General features: G+C 32.4%; 2 protein-coding genes and 1 long non-coding RNA gene across 3 annotated transcripts in view; 1 reads left to right on the top strand and 2 right to left on the bottom strand.

Annotated features, from left to right (window-relative positions):
- LOC143915558 (uncharacterized) overlaps positions 1–21,929 on the top strand; it is a 43,239-nt gene extending 21,310 nt beyond the window's left edge. The window contains exon 2 of the long non-coding RNA XR_013260917.1: positions 19,625–21,929. This is a non-coding gene — a long non-coding RNA (uncharacterized LOC143915558). The remainder of the gene's footprint in view (positions 1–19,624) is intronic.
- Positions 1–26,632, bottom strand: part of Hers (Histone gene-specific Epigenetic Repressor in late S phase) — a 224,163-nt gene that overhangs the window by 114,994 nt on the left and 82,537 nt on the right. The window lies entirely within an intron of this gene.
- Positions 1–26,632, bottom strand: part of LOC143910669 (uncharacterized) — an 81,533-nt gene that overhangs the window by 30,038 nt on the left and 24,863 nt on the right. The gene's annotated exons all lie outside the window — the stretch shown is intronic.

Raw genomic sequence — 26,632 nt, 5'->3', positions numbered from 1 at the left:
CAACAATACCAATGAACGGCGTGAAAAATAACAGGTGAGAACGAACGCGATGGATGCACTTACGGACTCGACTCCGAAATACATGTGCACGACATGTAATTTTAAAACTATCTAAAACATTTAAAAACGAAAATTGATACATGGTGGTGTGTTTATTATTAAAACGAAAACATTGTGTACATAAATACGACAATCGTTAATAGATAATACAAAGATATGATCACTTCAAATATTTTTTGCAGCAGTTCACAATAACATGTCGACTGTTTATTTACCACACGAAAATGGAACTTGCACGGTTGGAAATATGATATGCATTCAATTGAAAGCATATTGAATCGAAAGCTTGGATTGAAAACTCAGTTTTAAAAATTTATTTTTTCTTCTATTATGTATGCGATAAACACTAACATGAAAGAAACATTTTACTAGATATTTGACAGAAGATGTCATAATTATCACCGAAGCATTAACTATTACAATAAAGACAGTAAAAATCAAAAACATCGATGTGTCATCGCGAGAAATATACACTATATACATATGTATATGTTTGTACGTACATACGTCAAATAACCGAAATTACTAACTTAATTTGTATTGTATTTTTTTATTTTATTTGAGGAAAATGGTCATTTTTTGACCGTATAAATAAATATAGAGCAAGTATTTGATAGGCGTGTGGGAAATATCACAGCAATCAATTTCTTTCCGAAACCAGTCGTTTCAATTTCTTTAACTTTATTTTTATTCGTGTTTCAATTCCTTTTCGAAACCACCCGTTGAAATCAACGGGCACAACACTAGTATACCATAATCATAATTCTCAGTATATTTATGGTGAGAATTTCTCACCATAAATATACCATAGCCATTCACCATCCACTGCTGGATTAAGGTCTCTCTAATACCCTTCCGTTCGCCTTTTGCGCAAGTCTCATCCATCTCACCCCACATATTTTTCTAATTCCATCCACCCATTTTCCTTGCGGCTTTCCTTTCACCCTTTTACACTCTCTCGGATATCACTTCGGCACATATTTTTTATGTCCACCTTTCGTTCATTCTTCTAGCTACATGACCTGCTCATTGCCATTTCAATATAATCATAATTCTCACCCGCGTATTCCGTTTCCTATCTGTCCTCGTTATACTCGGCATAAAGCGTTCCATACATCATCACTGACAACACACATCAATCGTTTGTAGACCTTTTTCATTCAGGCAGTGGGATTTTTTTTATTTAAAAACTGCGTTCATTCACCCAAATGAATTACATCCTAGTTTCATTCGCCTCTTTATTTCCTCTTATTTGTTACCGGACATGTCTATAATTTGCCCAAAATATATATAAAATTACTAACTTCTACCGTTTTATCATCTAATGTAATTTTGATTTTTATTTTATTCAATCAATCTCTCAATCAATAAACACTCGTCATTACAGATCGCTCCAATGCGACGAGTGTACTATATATATCAAGAAACACACATTACATCTATGGTCAAACAAAGCAAAGTGCATTGCAAACATCGTATACAAAACGATTAACAAATATTTGCACAACAATACGAATTTTTATACAATAATCATCCACAGAGGCACATATGGAGAGAAACCCGGCGAACCTTAAGATATAACATAATAACTCAAGATTTTTGCGAGAGAAATGAGGAGGGAAAGCCAATTTTGCAGGAATCGTTTCAATGAAAATCAGAAAAATTGGCAAACTCTGATTGGAAACGACCGACCTGGTCACAAACCATGGTCTGGCCAGCAGCAACCAGTGTGACTCAAACCCGTAACCACACTGACCATAACAAGATATGCTAACCACTAGTCCATGCTGTTGGTTATCAATTAACTATTGTCAACCTTTTTTTTTTGCTGTCTTGCTTTGTAGGACAATAGCGAACCATTTTTTTGGGTTAAAGCATCCTGGCCGCCTAAGTCTGGTAATAATATCAGGCATACACTATTGAACATTAGTTTGTTCTTATCTGCGTTCATTTTTACAAGGCTCTTTTTAGTCCTACTTTCCCGATCCAGCTGTGTTAAGAAAACCAGCTGGATCGCGAGCTAATAATACTATGTATGTATCTGCGAAATAATAATAATGTAAAATCTCCTGAATGTATTATCTATCTCTCATACTCTCATATACAGCGTTTCATACTTCTTTGAATGCATTGGACATAGCATAAAATTTTGGCGGTCATTGTTCCACTTTCACATCCATATGTCATCATTGGCAAAATACATAAATCAAAGATATTTTTATTCAGCCAAAGTCGCATTTTTGATTTAAATGGCGTTCATTCGTCCGAACGCACTCCATCCTAATTTCATAGGTCTCTTTATTTCGTCTTATTTACGACCGTACATGTCTATTATTTGTCCCAAATATACATATAAATAATTAATGACTACTTCTAATAATCAAAATGAAATTCTATAAGGCATGCAATAATATATGTATATGTATGTAGTGATAAAAAATAAGGAGGTGAAGTGCAAAAGGTGCACCTACAAAATCGCGACACGATTTAGTGTCGCTAAAATTGGAACAACAATTTCCAAATAATAATCCAATTGTATTAAACTGTATAAAAATTTCTTATTTTTTTTAAAAGTACGTACGACTAAGAATTATAGAAAATGCTACTACATTTGTAGATATGAAAATGATTATGGGGAATGAATGCAAATCGTTTAGGCAAATAATGGTAGCATGCGTATGTAAGGAGGGGAAATTGTAGGACTATTTGTCCTTTGGGTTAGTAAGGTGAGACGAGTCTGCTACTATTAGTACATATGTATTATATATGGTACTGGGTGGGTGGGTGGGTGTGCGTAACACTCCAGACGTGACGTCACACGCATCGATCTGTCGGGCTGCTGCGCTGGGGCAAAATTGCGTCTCAAAATCCGGATGGTAGAAGATGGAGAAAGGGCCAGGGGGCGCCTCGTTAACGCGGCCCCTCGTAAAAATCAATTGGGAACGCCTGGCCCACCGACAGGACAATGCGACGGCTCGTAAAAACGGGACGCAAGCACTGATTTATTCGCGCTAAATAAACAACGACATATTAAAAACGACAAAAGGACCACGGCCCGATTGAGCTGTCAATTATTATTGCTGAAACGCGAGAGCCGGTCATCAAAATACGATTCGAAAACGGGATTTGGTATCTGTGAGCGCAGTTCAAAAACGGTGGGATATGTACTAAGCGTAATACTACATAACGATATATTTTTCGCCGGTCTCCGTGATGAGCCCGAACGTGAAACGCCGGAAAACGCAAATATCGAAAATCGAAAGATCTTAAGTCGAAAGATAAAAAAAAGGTTGCATGGTAAACGGTACATACTCACTTAATTTGCGCGAGCAGGATACGACAGGAACAAGAGGAACAGGCTTTTCCTCCCGTATTCTGCGCGCGCACATTAATATTGTTACGTACGCCGTGGATTGAGCGAATTGTACTTAGACCAACGGATATCTGTTATCGGTTAACTAAATGCATGCACTTACTTCCAAAGATTATATCTGGACTCTAAGTGCATTTAGGCTAAACAATGACCGTTATTAGTTATTTCTCAGAATCGGTACGGGAAGACCCAATGTCTTGGAAATACATATCCGAATACGTGACTATACAACAGGTAAACAGATTAGGCGTCCTGAGAGATCTACCCTTTATAAGGCGGTACGTAGGCGATATAATTCATTCTGGACGGAGCAGTGACAGTGCGTGTATCTCCTGAATCATAAATAAATGCTGTGAAACGACTGTTGGCCTTTTACTTGGATCCTCCACCCACCCCTACGCAACAATATGCTACCATGCAACCTTTTTTTATCTTTCGACTTAAGATCTTTGCATTCCGATATTTGCGTTTTCCGGCGTTTCACATTCGGGCCAGTGAGGTAGACCCCTCTTTCGCATATGATATAAAATGTTTGCCGAGAAACAAGACTCTAAATCAAATATGTTATAACTAGTACCTCGATGCACTTTTGTGAACATCTATGGAGTGAAAAAATCACTCACCCCGAGCTAATTTCTCTTCTTATTTCATCTATGAAGATATGTGAACGAGAACTGAAACAACAAACTTCCCAATATGGCGGCGTTGAAGAAAATTACAAAAACAAAAGAAAAAATAAAATTGAATAAAACAATATTATTTATACGCCAACGCATGCAGATTGAGCGTCAATTCCCGTGACAAAAGACGCCTTTTATTTATATACATATTATATATGTACATATATTCAAAATTAATATTATTATATTATAATATGCAGACATTTTTTCCATAAATCAAATGCAAAATCACTGAATTATATCTCATGTATTGGCAGTAGCTTTTTAAATATCGATTACATAGAACGAAAAAACTCGTCATAACAAAAATCATCCAATAACTCAATGTTCATTAATTGTAGGATATTTAATTTCATTAGATGATAAAGTAGTAGAAGTAGTCAATCCATTGTTCTAAGATTGAAATTAGTGTTTCTTTGTTTTTCCTGTAGGTTTCAGTGGATGATTTCCAGCTATGCGTATGTATGTATTGTCTTTGAATGATGAATTGACAAATATTTTATATTTAGGATAGATTAAATGTTCGGTAGTAAAGAAGAATAAATTAAGAAAAGTGTGAAGTTAGGATGGAGTGCATTTGGCCAAATGAACACCGTTTTTAAATTTAAAAAATGCTACTTTGTCTGAAGAAAAAGAACTTCGATCGATGTATTTTTCCGGTGATGACGTATGGATGTAAAGCTTAGACACTTAACGCTGAGATACTACATAAAGTACAATGCACTCAAAGAAGTATGTAATGCTGTATGCTCGGCATAACGAGGAAAGACAGAAAGCGGAATACGTGGGTGAGAAGTATGACAAGAGTAGTGGATATACTGGATAAAGTGTGTTACGAAGCTAGAAGAATGGACGAATATGCATAAAAGAAGTGCTAGAACGGTTCCTGAGGTAATGTTAAAGGGTAAAAGGAAGACAACAAAGATGGGTAAACGAAATTATGAAAATATGTGGGGTGAAATGGATGACAGTTGCGCAAAACAAAGACGAGTGTAAGCGTGTTGGAAATGCCCGCATCCATCAGTGGATGGTGAAATATAATAATTATGATATGTAAATGATAATAATTATGATATGTAAATGATAATAATTATGATATGTAAATGATAATAATTATGATATGTAAATGATAATAATTATGATATGTTGTTTATTAAGCCATACAACTCTATTGTTTGACTACAACAATAGTAAGTTGGACATACGACTTAAATTTATCACATTTTCGACAAAGAACGTATTTTTCTGTATTAAATTTAACAATATAAAATTTTCCTATGGTCAAATAAGGAAAAACAATACGAAAAAATATATCTAGAATTAAACTGGGGGAAATAAGGGTCAAAACCTTTTGAATGAATAGGATATTACCTTGACTTTTTTCAACACAAACACACACACACTCCATTTAACCCTCGACAATTGCGCTGTTGGCACCCCTCGCGAACCTCTCGCGCATTTCAAAATCGGACAGGTGTCAGATTTACGCAAAAAAATAGTAAGTACTTAAGGTAATATAGAATCGATCGAATTCGACCGTCAAATCGATAAAAACTCAAATTAGAAGGGTTAGTAGGTAGCCGTTAGGCGTAATGTTACGATATTATTGCCGCACGGTGGGTTATGGAGTGCCGTATCTCGCTATTGGACACCTGCTTGACAAATATCTGAGCAATATTTCTCAAACGGTTGCAAGTGGGGCGGAGCAATAGAAAAAATAAATAAATAAAAACAAAATTATTAAAATTAATAATTGAGAGGCGGCATGTGTAACGCCACAGTAATTTTGTCTGAATGTGACCTCGATTTGGATTGTTTTGAACGACACATTAAATATTCAACGCTACTAATTCCTTACAATAATTTTCAACAACGTACTATCAAAATATGTATATGTATGTACGTATATTATATGAACGTGTAAAATCACCTTGCAAATGGTATCCAGTGTTCGGCAAAACAGTATTGTAAAATCCAATCGAGACATGGAGATCCACATTCAAACTCTGAATACGATGTATTAAAATTTATAAAAATAAAAAAGCCTTATAAAAAAACCGTTCAACTCAATTTACAATTTACGGTGAATATGAACGTATTCAAATACGTAAGAATATATTGTACGAGCATTCAGCGGATATTCAGCTTCCTAATAAATGTGAGTATATTTAGGTAGAGCAAATATAAAAAAAAAAAAACAATAATACCAGTTGGATATTTTTAGCTTGTCCGAGATCGTTAAAAGATGATATATAATTTTAAAGGTTTAATAATTTTCAGATTTTTGTATCAAAATGAGTCGATTGGCACAAAACTCTTCAAAACTTCGTGATTTCGATGACTGAATTCATTTTACTATACGTATTCTACCAAAAAATTATACAGCAAATATACCTATATTTCTCAACTTCTAGAAAGCTTTAGTTTTTATTAAGACATACATACCCTTATAAAATTTAAATTTGTAAGTTGTGTTACATTTGATAAAAAGGCCAACAACAACACTCACTCGGTAATAATACAATCCACGTTCCCGGTTCTTGTTTACAAACTCAAACTGATAAATTAATATAAATATATGTACAAATTTGATCAGCAAAAACATCGGTAGCTTCCGCATTAATTTATTTTTAAATTGATGTGAAAATTTACTCAATCAAATACACCGACTTCCACACTAAACGGAAATTCGAATAATAATTATTATACATACAGAAAATTAACACTATAAAATTTTTATTATGTAAATTTGAAGATTTTATCTATGTATTATATTATATACATATAGATAATATTCAAACCTGTCAATAGTTAGGCGAAGATTCAGCCTTGACAAATTATGTTAATTTGTCATAAACTTCGACATTCCAGTTTTAGAATTCAAGAATAAGGAGTAAATGTGTAGTTATTTTACACTCATGAAAATTAAAATTAGATGAATATATCATGTACCTATGTAGGCTACCCTGTGACACATGTTATGAACATATGTCACAGGGGTAGCCCAGCTTCATGTCACTGCGAGCTACATACAAAAATTCGGAGAGCTGGAGAGCCGCAAACACTTTATATCGGGGGAATCATAAACAATGAGAAACTTCAAAATTTGGTTATTATAAATTCCAAAATTTGTACATATGTATATACATATGTACATATATGGTGCTTTGGTTTGATACGTTTCATACACGGGTACAGGGATTCACAGGAAAAGGTTGTTTCGAAAATAGAAATAAGTAGACAAGCAGCTTAAGTTCAAGCAGGGTATTTTGATTCTTGAACAGGTTTCCAGAATATAATAGACGTATCTTCAAGGCTTGATCTTCTTGAATTTCTATTAATTCTATTTATATTTCTATTCTAATTCCATTTTCTAGGGAACACTAACTGATAAATCCGAAACTCATCGTCGATCAAGTACATTTCAAATGGATTAATAAACAACTAGACAGGAAGCTTTTAACATTTTCCACTTGAAATCTGAGACCGAAATCTGTCAATAATTCTTTTAACTTCCCCTATTGATCAAATTTTCCATCTTTGATATCAAAATATCAGATATTTATATGTGGAAAATGATAAAAATATGATAACGATATCTTTCTGAAAAAAATTGTAACCGCATTACATATGTATGTATACTAAAGATCCGCATGCAGCGCAATTAAACCACCGCTGTTACATATATATTATTCCAGTATTGGACCAAACATTTAATCCTATTAAAGATATTATTTCAGTATTGGACCAAAGATTTAATTTAGTGAGGAGGGGAAGAGTTTGAGGGGAGCAAGTTAAAAGAACAAAAACCTTTTTATTGCTAAAGTAGGAAAATTATTTATCGAGTATGTACCTACCTACATATAACAAAAAAAAAACTGACTACCTAGAGTCCAGATCCTAAGCCAAGGGTTCGCAATCGGATGATCGCAACGCAACATTTGATCGATCTCAATTACGATTGTGAATTCTAAAAATAATAATGATTTCCATTTTTTAAAATTAAATTTAAAAATTGATTGATTTTATTGGATACTAGTTGTTTTACCCGGCTTCGCTCAGTATTTGCAATACAAATAGCTTAAACATGGAAAATCTAATAGTAAATATTCATTTGTTTTTTTATTAAATTTATTTGAATCGAAAAAAGTATATATGTATATATATTGAATCGTCGTTATAGAAACATTGATTTGTTTTCGATGTTACCAATTTATTATTAGACTAGATAAAAAGAAGAAAATTTAAAATTCTTTTGGAAGTGGACAAATCTCAAGGTTTGCTTATTCACAAAAAGTAAGTTGGTTATGAAAAGTACATGTTTTTGTTAGGTTTCGAGAGTTATTCCAAGAAATAAGAGCATTTTTAATTGAGAGAAAGGCTAGTAAAAAAATATATTGGATTAATTTAACAACAGGTTCAGTGACTTTAGAAGGATTCACAAAATTTGCAGTTTCTTATTTTTTTAAGTACATATGTATATACCAGGGAGGCCTTACATATAACCTCAATGCGCCTTCCTGGCCAATTATAAACATTGCAGCATTTTTTTTTACAAGTCGCTAAATTACGAGACACTGAAAAACTTTCTTGTACATTAATCAATCTCAAATAGTGGTGACATAGTAGGTAGGAAGGATATTTAGCCAATTTTACCGGGAACCGTTTTAACAATGAAATCAGAGAAAATTGGCAAACTTTGATAGGAAACGATCGACCTAGAAGTCACCAATATCCAGGTCTGACCAGCAGCACTCTTTTCTTTTCAATAGAGGTCAGCTCATGGGATCGAACCCGGCGCCTTTCGACGCTAAGCAGAAGCTTAACGACCGAGCTATGCTACTGGCTATACTCACCTTTAGCAAAAGCCACCGCAGTGATTTTTCCAAAAGATGTGGGAAATTTAGAATTATAGTTGATTGAATTGAAAAACGTAAAGGAGCTAAGTAAAAATAGCGTTAAGTTGACACAATATTTATATCTTCTTATATAGGGAAAAAAAAGGTTCGGCGAACAATGAACGGCGCACTTTGGGTCCGCTCACTATTTATGACATATTAATAAAATAAAAAAACGAAAATATTAAAATTATTTTATTTCTGCAATTGTTAAATTATTTCTCCTTTTAAAATGAATATTTATAGCATCTAAGTACTAAAAGATAACAACAATAAAAAAAATCGATCGCCATGAAAATTTAGATGGAAAGTTTTGGTGTCCTTGTCCTAGACAATCCTAATCTACTCTTTGATTTAATCAAGTCAGAATTTTCCTTTATGGCGAATTTGGGATTTTCTGTCGGGATTATGACCAGGGTTCGATATTTAGACATTATTCCGTTTAGATTAACGAAATGCGCTTATTTATTCACGAGACAAAGAATAGGTCAACGCCCGCTGGGACGTATACGAAGCAAACGAGTACACAGAACATTAAAAATAATACATTTTTAGCAAAATTTAATTGTGTAAAAAATGTCACAGACTCCGTCTCTAAATATTTAAAATGTAAAAGAAACGTTGATAAAAAGTTCACGGCCAGTGTCGTCTTATCGCGTGAGTCAACACGAGGCCGTGGCCTACTACTCCCATCCAATTCCAAATTATCTGTACAACTCAATTTAGAACTCTTTTCTGTCCTATTTAATTTCGAAATACAAATTGTTTGTAGGTCACATCATGCCTACAGACATATTGAGTTAAAATTAAATGAATAATAAAAAAAAAGTTGACGGAGCGCATCGAGTGCAGTGTCGATGCATGTGTGCACATTTGTACCTATACAACGTAACGGGTGAACGGCATATGCGCATTATCTTATCGAGTGTCGAGGCCACGTTCAAATTAATTTAAAAACGTTTTCGCACTGAAAATTCGAACCGAAGTCACTTTATTGATTACTATTACTAAGTTTTTTTTAATTGCAACGTTTGAATGGAATGAATATTTCCATTCCATTCTACATACATTGCAATTTAAATAAACAATTAAAATCTGACAAAACGAATGGGTGGATGAAAGTCAAACATATAAGGCTACTTACTTGCCACTGGCGTAACTGAGCTGTCATCGGCTCCAAAAATTTTGCATTCTTAAACGTGTTTATTACGATTATTTTTCACCATCGTACTGGCGGAAGCCATTTAAATTTCTATCGTTGACCAAACCGCACAGAATGGCAAAGTTTCAAAACGACGGAATAATTTAGGAATAGTGTCAGACCACTAACACTTCGACAAGAAATGACTTTTCTTATAGATCTATGTCCAGTAAACACGAATCTGGTAATAAAAAATGTTGATTGGCTCGAGATTCGGAGGATTAATAACAAAAATTCTTGTGGGTTAGTAACAAAAATTCTATTGATAACTGACTTACCTCGATAAAATAATCGAATAGTCGAAATATGATTTTTCTAAGTGGAATTTATTTAATTCTCATAAAAAGACAATTTTAATATATTATCCCTATTAATTCAATTCAGATTCGTGTAAAGACGAGTAAATACTAGTACGAGCTTTTAGCTCGCAATTTTACCGATTTAAAATTTAGCACACTTCCAATTAACTCTTTTAAATGAAAACAAAAAATAGTGTGGCCAGAACACTATCCCAATAAACATGTTTCAATAGAAAATACTCAATATAAAATTGTGGGAAAAAATCCCAAGTGAAAATACGTACTTTTGACTTTTGATTTGAACTGGACGACTACTTGGAGAGATTTGAAAGCTGAAAAGTACTACAAATAAAAGATAAAATACCCGACTATAGATTCCAATATTCATTTTGAACGGGAAATTTACAGATTTTGAGACATCGACCGAACAACAACAAGATATAGAAAAATCGCGCGATTTAAAAAAACACATATCTCCGAATCTCGAGCCAATCAACATTTTTTTATTACTAGATTCGTGTTCACTGGGCATAGATCTATAAGAAAAGTCATATCTCGTCTCTGAACCAAAAAAAAGTCGTCATTTGTCGAACAGTGTAAGCGAAGTGAAGTATAGAAAAGCCTTGTAAAAAATACTTGCAGTAATCAATAAAGTTTGTACTAGCTCAAGTAGGACATAGACGAGTACATATATGTACTAGTCTAATAAAATTGTATAACCGTGGGAGTATATTACGAATGTCATCTCTGTCATCAGTTTTGCCTTCGTATTTATTTACATCAAACGATTACTGATCTTGAATTGCCAAAATCATGAAATATACAATTAAAAGAGGCTGGTAATAATGAAGTGGAACATAAAAGAACATGATAGTGGAAAAGAAAATGTTGTAACAAACAAAAATAGCGTCAAATACATTTACATACGCGACGTGGTAGATGGTTAATGCATCGCGTTTGCACATTTGTGGACGTTTATGGTGCATTAAAAGTGCATCCCACCACCGAGCAAGCAAATTTCATTCATGGAGGTTAGTTTATACACCCAAGCAAATGCCATTATATAGTATTTAAGGGCGCAGTTACTAACTAGAGTTATGAGTTGTTACTTCAGTCAATTAGCCGCACAGAATTGCGTGTTAAGAAAATATTACACTCTTGTACGTATACAGGATGTCTAGAAACAAATACAATTTAACTTTTTCCGTCGATTTATCACAGGTTCCTAACTTTCTACAACTTCGGGGACCGTGAAAAAAATCGGATGAGACCAAACCATGACTTATATGTATTTGAGGAATATAAGAAGTATAAAAAACAAAATAATGACGGACACATAAAGGTACACGTTCACACATAATGGCTATGAGAGCATTTTCGATACAAATTGAACGCAAATGTAGGGAAACTTACACAAGACAAAAGTTGTATTTCCGGTTGTCGGATTTGGTTCAAAATTTTTTCTTACTTGATATCACTACAAAAGTACAAAATTTAAAGAAAATAGAGATAATAAATTTTTTTTTAATTAAATAATGAAATATTATTTTTTTTTTAAATACCACTTCCGGTTGACGAATTTTAGTCAAAACCTCATCAAGTTAATACATAAAAAACACAAATATGAATTTTCAACTTAATATGTTCAGTAGTGTGGAAAAAATCATCTAGTCACAACGTTTTTGACTTTTCTAAGAGGAACAAATCTCAATTCCGGTTTATCAGATTTGTTAATTTTATATATTTTATTTATATGACAGTGATACAAAGAGAAAAATAGTGGAAGAAAAATTTAACAAGAGTAAACTGCCACTTCCGGTTGACGGGTCTTCACTAAATTTTGTATACTACTTGGTAACAAGCTTAAACTTCTAAATGTGAAATTTCAGTTCTCAATACATTGAGAGATTTCTGAGGAAAACCTCGATTCTCCATAGTAAAAGTACCACTTTCAGTTGAAGTAAAATAGTGTATAAAATTTATCATTTACATTTTAAAAAATTTCAGTCTGAACGGTTGAGATTTTGAGGAGATAATTGAATCCAAAAACTAAAGAGGAAACTTAAAAAGGGGAGGTACCACTTACGGCAGCGGTTTCCAAACTTTATGCTACTACGCCGCCCTTTTTCCGCGCCTCCCTACCTTTTATTTTTTAATAGATATAACAATATAGACACGTTTTGAATAATAAACCTTTATTTAAAAAATAAATACTGAACACTACAATAGACAGAATAATAAAAAGGTTTTAAAAAGGAACACGTATATTTATTTTTATATTAAATTACTAATTAAACTACATCTAACACATCAAAATTTAATGCGAAGGATGTTGTTGTTTATTGGCACAAAGTTTATCAAATCTTGGGGGCAATATGGAGAGTGCCACTCGTAACTCCATTTCGACTATTAACCTGGCTCGATATTTGGTTTTCATTTCAGCTAGTGGCGAAAAGCCCGTTTAGCATAAATAAGACGTTACAAACGGTAGAAGCACTTGCATTGCTTTGCAATACAAAAAGATTCATACTCTCCACTAAGATTCATTCAAAATTTAATTATGGTTTCATTTTGAAACTTTTGTTTTAGTGAGCTATCGCATGATAATTCTATCAATTTTTATTTTTCGATGGTTGTCAGCTCGAATTCGTCTTCTTCATTATAGTTAAATGGATTCTGTATCCACAAAAACTTTCAACAGAAATCAAGGTCTTTGAAATAATGCAGCACTAAACCATCCAAGTGGTCAATAAAAAGATTTTTACTTGCTTCAATATTGGCTGTGGCCCAGAAATCTTTGGAAAGTGAAAACATATCCAACTCATTCTTTTGTAATTTTGTTTCCATAACTTCAACTTTTTAATTAAAGCTTTTACTTTGTCTTTTTGAACAAGTGATCCCTGCATTGATTTATTTAAGCCACTCAATTTACCAAAAATTTCAACCAAATAGGCAAGTTAAAAAATAAAATTATCGTTCGACTACAAATGTGCCTCTTCATGTTGGTTTTCTTCGAGAAAGGTTGCTAACTAAATGTGTATATAAAAATGAAAGAAAAATAAAAATAAACATGCATGCATTGAATTTTTACTGTTAAGCTACGATATGAAGTTTTATTTATTTGTAGATATTATGGTATGAAAATTATTTTTTTATTAAAAAGTATTGGCGCCTCCCCTGGCAATAGTCCGCGCCTCCCCAGGGAGGCGCGCCTCCCAGTTTGGAAACCGCTGACTTACGGTCAACTTAATAATTTGAAAAAAAAATTAAGTTCGATAAGAAATTCAGTAACTGATACCAAGTTTCAGTTCAATAAGACTAACGATATTCAAAAAATCCCCAAAATACACAGACACATATTAACGCAAATATTTTTTCTAAATCATGAAAATGTTATCAGTGATCGATTCTGTGTTCGAACCAGTGATCACAATTATTATTACTACGATATTTAGATAAATTAAAAAGGAAATTGAATCAACTTAGAACCAATGTAACCAGTGGTGTAGTGCTAAATAAAAAAGTACCAGGTCGATGTTAAATTTTTACGACCCCCCCCCCCCGGCTTTTTTCATTACTTTAAAAATATGTATCCTAATATTGGTAGTAAAAATGTTTATAAAAAATCAAATGCTAATTTACTTGAAAAGCCAACCAAAGTGGTCTGAATAAGGCTTATTATTTTTTGCAATATAATATACAGTTCTGAAAATTTTGTTACATGATTCGATTTCGACATCATTCAAAGTGTCTATAATTTTTTTAATGGGTTGTTATTGGACTGTTTTTTCTGCACTCAAATGAGCATTTGAGTGAGGATACGGTTGTAGTCACCAAATGTTAAAACGAGAGTCTGCTCACAATATTTAGTTTACAAAATTTGATATGAAATATAAGTAAAAATATTATTTAATTGTACTCGAAAAACAATTTTTATATAAAAGTACCAGGGCGGCAACCTGGCCCAATTACACCAGTGAATGTACATAACTCTACATAGTGTCCCGGTACATGAGAAGACATATACAAATGTTGTCAGCCGAACGAGCGAAGGCAAACATAGAAGAGGTTAGTAAGAATATTAAAAAAACCACTGCTACATCTAATGAAGTACATAATCTATGCTTTTTTAGAAAACTAAATTTTTTAACTCAATTAAATAGGAACATACTATACATAAATCCAATAGTGTTTCATACAAATATTGTATATTGTACGTGCTAGATTTGCAAAGCCACGTAGTTCACACGAATGATAGCCGTTATCACTATTATTATCAGCGATAAGTGAGTATGTAAAAAATACTGAAAGCGGTTCTTAAATGATTGATATAAACCAAAACAAGATATGTATACACGCGTGTTTTGGAGCAGTCATTCGAATTAATTTTTTAGAATTCCAGAAGCAGATACTTGAACATTACATAACTCTTTTAGAGCCGAACTCAGATTTATGTTTCCTGCAAGGAGATTGCGAATGAAGAAATGAGCAACATCCCGTAATTATGACGTTTCGGTGAAAACCGTCAGTGAACGCATCATCATCTGTCAAATTCCGCGCCTTATCTTGTCTTCGAGTTAAATATTAATCGTCACTTCGTCTCTCACGAGTTCGGGACTAATTAGCCCCTTCCTCGACGAAGTGCGCGCGAAGGGTTTTCGAATAGACGACTGTGATTCTCAATCTTCAATGCTCACTGGAAATTTGTGGAGAAAATTTATTTTGGTTTTAATTTGAATCAGAAAATGCAAATACCTGCTTGTAATGAAAATGAGTAAAAAAAAAAAAGTTTTTTTCTTACCGGAGCGGAAACTCATCAATCTTTACTAAGTTTGACCGACTTAATTCGAATATGACCATGATTTTTGTTAGCTTCTTCTCGTTTATGAGATACAAGCGTTTAAAAAATGCGCAATTTTTACAAATTTTTGGCTTTACCAATTTAACTCAAAATCTAGGATTGCTATGCCAAGAGGTAGTATTGGAATCCATAGTCAGATGTTTTCTTCTATTGATTGTTATTTTATTCATAGTCAATTAATTATCTAACGAATTCGAAAGTCAAAAATATACTTTTTTCTTACACAAAAACTTAGTAGGTACATACCTACATACATATATATAGGTATACTAGTGGTTTTACCCGGCTTCACTCGGTATTTGTAATATAAACCGCTTACACATGGCTAATCTAATAGTAAACATTTGATTAAATCTATTTGAATAGTTTTAATTTATTTAAATTTATTTGAATAGTTTTATTTCATTTAAATTCATTTGTTTTTTTATTAAATTGAACGTCACGAATTCACTGATTCACGAAACAAACATACATAAAAAGTCTCCTTCGAAATTATATAATAGATTAATCAGTGTTCGCATTTTTTTGTTCAGTGTAACCTGAAGTGGTTATAGAAATACAAATAGAAAGGGGAAGGTTCTCGAAAGTATACGAAGTATGTACTAACTATCTATTTATAATAAGCCTGATATTTACCTAGCTACAGATAAATTCCGGAAAATATACATAGGTATGTATGTACATACAATGGTGTTATTACTCGTATAAATAAATCTATGCAACATCAGCTAAATTGAGAGGCACTGTAATAAAGCACACACAAACAAACATTATAGAAGAACCGTATAAAAACAATGCATCGTTAACGCCAGAGAGTCCCTTCGATAATGAAAGGCTTTGGACTCGGACGAAAAGTCGGTTTCCTTGAAGACTAGCATCGTGGTCCTAAACGCTATCATTAACCCTTCATACCAAACAACCAAAAGATTCGTTATTGTATAAATATAACCAAAATACAGTGTACTGAACTACGAACTAAAAATTTAGTAAGAAATAAGAATTTGATTCAAATTTTGTTGAAGATTTAAAATAAAAAAATACGAATATGAATAAGAATATGAATTGAATAAATGATCCTTAGTATTGGATGATAAGAACGCCATTCAACAAGAGTGGAGGTCATTCGAATGCATCATAAGTTTATCACCAGTCCAGAAATAACACAGGCATTCAGCAAAACGTGTGTGGGAGGAGGGTGTAGGCGAGCGTGCCGATAATGCGACACTGATACACCACTGATATACGTAACTAAACCAGAACAGAATCAATCCAGCTGTCAGTGACGTTTGAGGTTCGACCAAGCGATTCACGATAAAGGTTCAACACATATGTAAAAAAATACAGAATCGTCAATTTATATCGCAACCTTTAATTATCAAACTGTCCAGACCCAAAAATAACCTCACTAACTTTACAATCAGCATAACAGTATATATTTTATATTCACAATAATCTAAGTCAGAAATTAAATCTTTATAATATATCTATGTACTAGTGACCTGGGCTCGCATTCGTGCACTAGATGTACAAAAGTTAAAAGAATACCCTGAGATGGACATACGTTTAGCTTTTTACATATTATATATTAGTGGTTTTACCCGACTTCGCTCGGTATTTGTAATATAAACCGCTTAAACATGACTAATGTAATAGTAAACATTTTATTAAATTTATTTGAATAGTTTTATTTTATATAAATTCATGTGAATACTCATTTGTTTTTTTTTTTATTAAATTGACTGTCACGAACAATCAAACATATATACAACGGTATTGAGGGTTGCCACACCGGACTTTATGCAGGGTGGCCACACTGGGACTCAGCTGCTCTGACAGAAGCGACCCCGCTTAGGGCTTCCCAATCGGCGGCTACGCCCCCGGGGATTTCAAATGCTTTGAATAAAAAAAAATCGAATAGGCGCCTATGAATCGAAAAATAAATATATCGAATTTGTCTACGAACTACGACCTAACGAACGAAGGTTACATACATACAAAGTATCTTTCCAAATTATATATAAGATTTTTATAAAGGGGAATATAAAGTTTAGCTTTAATTCGACGAATTTACACTTAAAATGAGATACTATTTACTTGGTACAAATAGACATTTGATTTTAAAGTGTAAATAAATGAATTCCAGTGATAATAAAACTCAGCAACAAAACATTACTTTTTTTTCTTTCCTGAGCGGAAAGTAATCAATCTTTACTGAATTTGACCAACTACATAAATGATGACTATAGAATATCACATTTTTTTTGCTTCTTCTTATTTATGAGATATAAGCGTTTAAAAAAAAAATAACTCAAAATTAAGTATTTATTACTGTGCCAAAAATGAGTATATTGAAATCCATAGTAAGATGTTTTTTCTATTGATGGTGAGTTTTTACTTAGTTTATTTTCCGCTCCAGTAGTTTTTCTGCGACATATTTGTTACGAATGTACATTATTTTTATGAAAGTAAATATGGTCAAAATTTAAGTTCAATTAATTGGCATCCTTTGATAATTATATTAAGAAATAATATAATTGTAAAACAAGATTATTGTTCTTTAGACTAAGAATTCTTGAGTTTAAGAAATGATTGCTTAATATTTGCATATCGTCTCGAAAATAAGTTTTAAAATAGTAAAAGCGACAACGACAAAGTTAATCTTTTTAAAGCTTAAAAGAAAATTACGAAGTCGTTAATTTACGAAGTCGAACAATTAATCTTGCTTTAAAGACTTATTATTTGTAATTGCACCGAACCTTAGCCTAAGTTTAGTAATAACTAGACTGCAGATAGACACCGTGCTTTTTCCAGGAATCGGGGCGGTTTAGCTCTATTTACAAAGCTAGAGTAAAAAAAAAAAACGTTCGGCGAACCTTTAACAATGTATTTACAACAATTGAACAATACGCAGCACCCTCTGGGTCCGGGCTTTAGTAATAACAATACATCGGATATGGATCGGGGCAAATAGGTTTTACTACTTTTAACTTTATTTTGCGTTCTCGCTTTCAGCTCTGTTGAAATGTGTTTGTTATTGGCCATTTCCCTAATCACCCCCCTTACTCTTAATACATTTTTTGTAATTATAATACATTTTAGAATAAAACTTTGATGTGCATGTATTGCGAACATAAAAATAAAACTAATAAAAAAAAACAAATACAAATACAAAGTTGACTGTTTCTAGTTACATATAAAAGAGGCTTAGTGAATAATTTGGTAAATGGTTTAAAGAGCGAAATATAATATATGTATATTTGTACAATAAACACTTGACTGGCCATGTTTATATGCAAATAAATTAATTGGACGTGGATATTATTTAACAATATGACATAAAAAATCAATTTTTGCAAATGATGTAGTAAAAAGCGTAAAACTCTCGGGGATAATTTTTACAAAAATACTATAAAAACAGTTAATCAAAATATAAGAAAATTAAAACACCGAGATCGTAAAAAGATGATTCAGTTTTTAACACAAATTTAAACAACACTGGTCGGATACGAATGCACCGATGCATAGGAGAAGTGCATCAAAGCCTCGGGCAAACTGGGCAGGTGCAATTTGGGACGGAAACAATAAAAAACGGCTTGATGCAAATGCGAAATGCAACTCGACATTCGAAAGCACAATAATACATATTACCAAATTCTGAACATACACAAACGGAGAGCTTTACGATTGTGGATCAATCGATACAATCGAACAAAATATAATTATGCAATTCGAATACGAAAGGTCCTACGACTCGACATACAAGTAATAAAGGACCATGGAAAACTCAAGTTCGGTGAAAAACAAGGAATACATACATATGTATGTCTCGTCAGTAATATTTATATCACCCAGGACTGCACGGCAGCAACAGTGGACGAAAAAGACTACTTCTATTTATACTATACAGCAGCGGACTTTTCGGCAAGTTCATGTTTTATTCATTGTTTTATTTACATAGATATATAGCAGGAAGGTTAATAGGTAGACCCCAATGCGCCTTCCTAGATAATTTATTACAAACATTACAGCATTTTTATTAGATAAATCGCTGTATTTCGAGAGGCTGAAGAACACGAAATTAACAATTAATTAATTATTTAATTAATCCATTGAAAAATCTATGGACTTAGACTTCTACATAATTTTTTACACATTGTATATATGTAAATCAAATTCAGATATTTGTGACATAGGGGACTAGGTGACATTAGGACGTCACCTAGTCCCCTTGTATCCTACTCGCGCTAAACAGGGGTAATTTCACCGCACGCCACTGGTGTCTATATATAATGTACTAGAGAATATTTTTCATGCTGCTGTTTACGTGCAGTTGCCAGTTTGTGCTGTGCTAGTATAAACGTACCTGTATACAATAAACAAACTGTATAAAAATGATTATATGCAATTCGAAACGGAAAAATACAAATATGTAGTCTCTTAAACGAAACTGTGTGAATACATTAGACATTAAGATAAAGTTATGGGTATTCAAAGTATTTATAGCCTCGTCAATTCAGTATGTAGGTGCATGTAGTTATTCATAAAGCCCAGTATACAAATCGATTGTCATCACAAACACCCGACGACAGGATGTGACGTAAGCGATGACGTCAACAATGCAGCAATGCGCTCAGGTCAACATAACCATCGGCGAGCGTAACGTAAATCTAATTGCTATTTCGAAAAAAAATCTGACTAAAATTAAAAAAAAATGAAGGTGATAGATACCTTTTCAAACCAAAGCGATCTAATTTTTACATCCGCGAATTAATGATTTTTTTTTTCAAAATTTTATCTCTAACAGTAAACTACATATTTATGTATTTACAACAGTAGCAATACATATATCGATGTTTGTATTGATTCTGATAATATGTGCTTTATCAGAATCGAATTGCATGATTTGTTCAATTTGATAAAAAAAATGATGCGTCATTAGAAAATGTAATAATAAAATCAATTTTTAATTATTTCATCACAATAAAATGTTCGAAACAATTTGTACACGTAGCGCTCTGATGCCAGTAGCAAACTTCAAACTTCAGAGGTACGAAGTTGAGTTGAGCGTCAACACATTCAAAATAATAGAAGGCTTCGGTTGTAAAAGTTCTCTGAATTTTTCGAAGACGATAGGAATCCTCGGTATGTCTCAGCTTCTCGGGAAAACTGCCTTTTCACAGATTAATGTTAATCAACGCGCTCGGCCGACAACTGAGTTAAATAGCTTCTGCATGATGGAAACTTTATTCAGTTAAGAAGTAGTCTATCATATTTCTTTCATTCGACATATATGTATATAAATCATTTGAACTCAAGTTTTTCCCACTGGATTAGAATATAACACTGGTTTTTTGGTTTAATCTTTTTCATGAGATTTTTGGCTTTTGCAGTCTTTTAACCGGAAACATCTCATATTATCGCTGTGCCAAAAGTGAGTATTGGAATCAATAGTCACATTTTTTTCTATTAATTGTGATTTTAAATTGCTTTGAAAATACGTATTAATTATCTAGAGAATTTAAAAAGTTGATTCCAATACTTACTTTTGGCACAGCAGTACTAAATTTTGAGTTAAAGATGCCAAAAATCTGTCAAATTGCGCTTTTTTTTTTAAACGAGAGATTTACATCCCATAAATGAGAGCAATCATTGTAGTATTCGAATTCGGTGGGTCAAACTCAGTAAAGATTGATTAGTCTGAGCTTCAGTATACATATGCACGTATAATTTTTGTATGAATTATAAATAAAAACAAAGCTTTCAAAGAACATCCATGAATAATAACTATTCAAAAAGAAAAACTATCATAAAAACAGATTTAAAATTCAAACAAAGAGTACCTTTGAACGAAGACATTTATTCAGCTAAATAAATAAAAATAAATTGAATACACAATGTGCTTTTTTCCATACTCAAGTAGTATTCATTGTTCCACGGTAATAATTTTCCATTCTTTCGTTTAACAACACTATTGTTAATTTCGAGTCATTAAAATATTAGAAATCATGAAGCATATTGAAACAATGAATTCTACGTTACTTATTTAGCGGAATGATAATTTTATCGCCGGCTTCTTAGAACGTAGCAAACTCGGAATAAATTTCAGTTAAGTTGCCAAGATTTGCTGAAATAATATTATCTCTTCGTATCGATTGATCTCCGAATACAAAATAAATAAAGCTTCCGCTTAACGCAATATTTAAAATTTACATTACAAATTTGCATGTCGCTAACTACCCTAGAGAAATACTAGGAAAAGTAATAATTGGTCTAGATTAAAATTAATTTTAAATAATAACGCTCATCTAATATTTTTACACCTGATTCGTATGTATCGCATATTCCTGAAAGTCAACTCAAAAGGCGCATGCAAATGTAAATATCAAAATTTCAGCAATGAAGTTCATAATTAAATTTCTCCTCAACATTTTCTATGAATGCAGATTAAGATTAAGAAACATATTAATAAGATTCATGTTTTTTGATCATTGAACAAAAAAAAAATTACAAACAGTTAAAATGTAGTGAATAGGCAATCGAATTATTCAAAGCATTGTTCTTTTGCAATCAAATTTTAAATACCGTTAACAGATTAGATACCGTCGTTAATCAAAGAGGTCGTTTAACAGAAATTGTACTTCCAATCGATTGAATGCTTTCGGTTTGTACCTTCAGTGAACAATCAACATACAATAATAATAATCCTAAATATTGAAATATTTAGGAGTATTATTTTAAATAGAATATACTCATACAATTAACATTAAAAAAAAAATATGAATAAAAATGGCCAATGAGGTAAGAATTATTTTGCAATAGCTACGAATAAACTTGTACTCTTTAATAATATTATTATCATTAAATTCATCGAAATTTCGTAATCGTCAAACTTACTCGATCGAATTCCGACTGTTGAACTCTCCATTCCAGGCAGTTGCATTCCAGAGGTTTTTCCCCGCATAGATTTTACCTGTATTGCCTTGCTAAAATAGGCACCAATGCAGTTTTTCGATAAAAGCTGGTTTCGTTGGCATTATAATTGAATTTAGAACAATTTGTACATAATGAAATAAAAGCCATGACCCACCCCACACCAATATTTCAGTGGAGTTATTAAGAACATTATTTAAGTAATGTAAATTAAATAAATATAAATTTTAACAGATTTATAAATAAACTGGCGACACTGAAACTCGTCGTTAATATTCCATCTATTTGATAACAATAGTTTGGATAACGAGCGGGACCAGACATCGATTCCAACAAAAAAAATCACAAAATAAGTTCAGAGCGAGCGAGGTGTTCCCACGATAGACAAAATTAATCACGACGATGACGAAGCGCGTATAGGGTTATCTGTCGTGTGTCGGCAGAACAGGACGATTTGTTCGACAAATTTCAATTTCATAATACGTACGCATTTATTGCATTAAAAAACATTCCTTGTATGACGCCAGAAGAGGTTTAAAGCACCGAAAACTTTGTTTAAAGGCCCATCAATAAAATGTAAACGCACAATAAACTAATTTGAAGCGCGTGTGTGGGTGGGTGCATACAAGAAAATGTGTTCTGAAATGCATACCGATACAGACACTAGGAAATGGGAGGGAGAGTAACTCGTTAATCTTCACAGACCATATGGTCGTACGGAGATATCAAATAAAATAAAAATTCTAAAACACGAACGATCTCGTAAGTCGTGAGAAAAAATGATGTACAAACGCGTTTAACAAGTCTCTTCGAAGTACTAATCTTCAGGGTGTTTCCGAGAAAACTACCCTCGGAAACGGCTGAAACTCGCTATATATAGGCGAAATGTGAAGTCTGTGATTTTCCGATTGCATCACGAGTTTTTCCCTAGGAAGGACAAAGACTGGGAAAATTCATGAGTGTACCTATTCAAAGCACTCCTCTGTGTTGTGAAAAACACATTGAACTAAAATGAAAGTAATATAAGCTACGTTTGAAAATATACATTACTATTAAATACATTAATTAAATTCCGATAAAAGGTTACTGAAACAAACAAACAATTAAACACTTAAAAATACTCGATCTTATTTACATAAAAATTTTGTCTAGTATAATAAGAAGAAAGATAAATATTTAAGATAATATTATTACAAACATAAATGATATAAATATGGAAACAATTAAAACGAAGAGGGATTTCTATCGCTTACATAAATGATACGCTAAAAAGGTAAATCGTGTTAAAAATGTTAATACCACGAAGGTGAAAATTTATCATATTTCCTGGAATAAGAGATTTTAATAATTATGCGGAGAAGACTTTTCCTGATTTTTCTCCGCCCACCGTTAAAAATAAATACTCTGGGAAAAATTTCGCACAATATTAATTTTCCGAGAAACACCTTCCGTCGATGAAATTCAATACAGTAAGTATCCATATTATATACACGCCTGCATAGTACATATACATACAAATATTTATGTACCTAAAAACAACTATACATTAATCCCAAAATAGTGGGAAAATGCTGATGGCGCAACGGTTTTCCCTAATTCTATACATAGGTAAATGTGCATACATATGTATGTATAAGCAGTTCTAGGAAAAAATTAATCATATTAAAATTTTCGCACACGCAAAATGTAGAATAAAAATAAATAATAAACATCTAAAATCAAATAATATATGTATAGGTCTATAAAATACAGCGCAGTTAAAACCATTCTCGCAACGAAAAATGTAACGTCTTAATATGAAACGGCCAATTTCGAAGATTTCATTATCAAAACCTAGCGCTTCAATAACCAAAACACGGATAAAATATGTTTTTACAATTTTATACGTTAAAGTAAACTACAATGTTTTAGTATTGCAAAAACCATTCAAAGGGAAGGCAACAATCTCATTGCATAAATAGTAGTATTAAGCAAAAGAAGGAGATAAAGATAAAAGGGAAAAAAACCAACAGGTTTATTATATATTTATGTAAAAAGTTGTTTTCCTTAGCAAGAAGAGAACGAGTTACTAACATCTTTTCGACGTCGGCGTGAAATTAAACTGTAGTGAAAGTTTGCATATCCACCGCCAAACTTTTGGGGTCGGAAATAACTTAATTTAACGACACTCAAAGCTCCACAGCAGGTTATTGCAACAAAACAATATGAACTCAAACAAAAAGCTACCGTATTAGACTTCGTTCGAAAAGATTACATTTCGTACTTTTCACCTTGGATTTTGTTTCCGAATAAAGATACTACTGAAAAAGACGATTGATTACAAACAATAATAGTAAGATAAATTTGTAATTCAAACTCAAAGTATTTATGGATGCATTATTTCAATGGAAATAGTAAGCAGATAGATACATAGCACAAAACCGAAATCTTGAGCCTGAAGAATGCTAAGCGTCAAAAGCCTCAAAGCCACGCCAATCTGCACAAAGTGAGAAGGAATCAATCATAAATTCAGAGATAAAACTGATATTACATATTATTTTCATTGCTCAAACCGCATATTTACTTTATTTTGCTAGAATTTATCATTTAACGTCTTAAACTACAATGTAGAATCAAATTTAAATTAAATATCGGAAAATAAATAAATTTTTCAGTTTGAATTCAGCAGATACAGAAAGAAAAATATGTTAGACTATTATGAGATATTTTTAACCATATTAGTGAGAGTACACAAAATCATATAGGCATGTACATATGTATGCACATACATATGTATATTCGTGCACCATATACGGTACCTGTTGATTCAAAATTAACGGTGAGTCATACAGCGCATGAAGTAGGAACACTCACCTGTGAACAAAAAGAAAATACAAAAATATTAATACAAAATTCGAAAGCTGAAGTTATAAGCAACGACAATAGTAGAAAGTAATCAAAATGGTTAACATTGTACGTGAAAACGTACAAAGTTAGCCGTCTAAAGATAAAGTAACGTTATACGTAACGGCTGGTCGCCTTTTAATTGGTTTAACAACAACAAAAAAAACGACTTTGTTTCGTCAAGTATAATAAAAATTTTATATGAAAGGTAGAATCGACGAAGCCAATAATTGTTTTTACATTTTTTCTTACTGAGTCTGGAAAGTTTTATAACCTCGCAAGTTGTTATTTTTTTTTTTTTGGGATAATATTTTTAGCACGGCTGTAAAATAAAATACACGACAAATGTCAAAACGACATTTAATTTCAAATTAACTTCTCTAAAATAGCTTGTACGACAGAATCGGCGTAAAATTTGACGTAGTTACTTATATAAAATAAAATTTGGAGAGCATGACTTTCTATGGATACTGGAAATCGAAATTTTAATACATACATATTAGTATGTATGTTAAACACTATGTAAGTGTGAATATATGCAGACCCGCGCCTACCATATGTACAAATTTGTGAAACGCACACAGAAGGCCGAAAGAAATGAGTCGAAAAAATTATATTCCTTAAAAAAATACGAAACAAGACATCGTACTTTTTAAAATGCATTTAGGTTGTCTTGTTGTATAATTGTGGATTGCTGTTGCAAATTACAACTTGAAACACACCCGAACCATAATTCGGAAACATAACGGGATAGTAGATTTTTTATGTTCTATTATCTTTGCAACTGCCAGATATATTATATATATTCAATGATGTTTGCAACTGCCAGATGTATATATATGTATATCTTCAATGATGTTGAATTGGTTGATATTGGTTGGTCATCGAAAGAACAATGTCCTAGATGTGGGATTGGGGGTAAAAACACTATATTTTCATGAACAGAGTGCCGTAACAACGCATTGGCAACGGGGCGGATGCCAAGGGCGCTGGATCCGAGGGGCGCCTTACGCACCCTTGACTGTTTTTTTTATTTTTATTAAATTATCAAAAACTATTTAAGATTGACAAGCGGTCAAGACCATATTAATAATAGAGTAAGAATTAGTGAAAACTAAATTGAAAAGAAACATTGAGAAAACAAACTATTCGTTTGAAACTTTCAAGTTACAATAATTCTAATATTTTAGTCATCGGATTGATACTGGAACATCAGTATCAATCCGATGGTTTCGTTATACGTTTTTTATACCTAGCTATCACTTCAGTATTTTTTTAATTTTGAAAAAATTTTTCCACCTGCGGCGCTTTTTTTCTTTGCATTATAAAAATAATTAATAAATTTAAATGAAACGACACCTTTATTTTATTCAATATAAATTGACTTTTACTTTCACAAAACTTAAAAAAAAATAATTTTATTAATATGATTTATACAAATGCTGAT

The sequence above is a fragment of the Arctopsyche grandis genome, chromosome 1 (genome assembly GCF_051622035.1).
Source record: "Arctopsyche grandis isolate Sample6627 chromosome 1, ASM5162203v2, whole genome shotgun sequence".
NCBI classification, from domain to species: Eukaryota; Metazoa; Arthropoda; class Insecta; order Trichoptera; family Hydropsychidae; genus Arctopsyche; species Arctopsyche grandis.
Note: the sequence above shows the minus strand (reverse complement) of the source record. Positions and strands in the feature narration are given on the sequence as shown.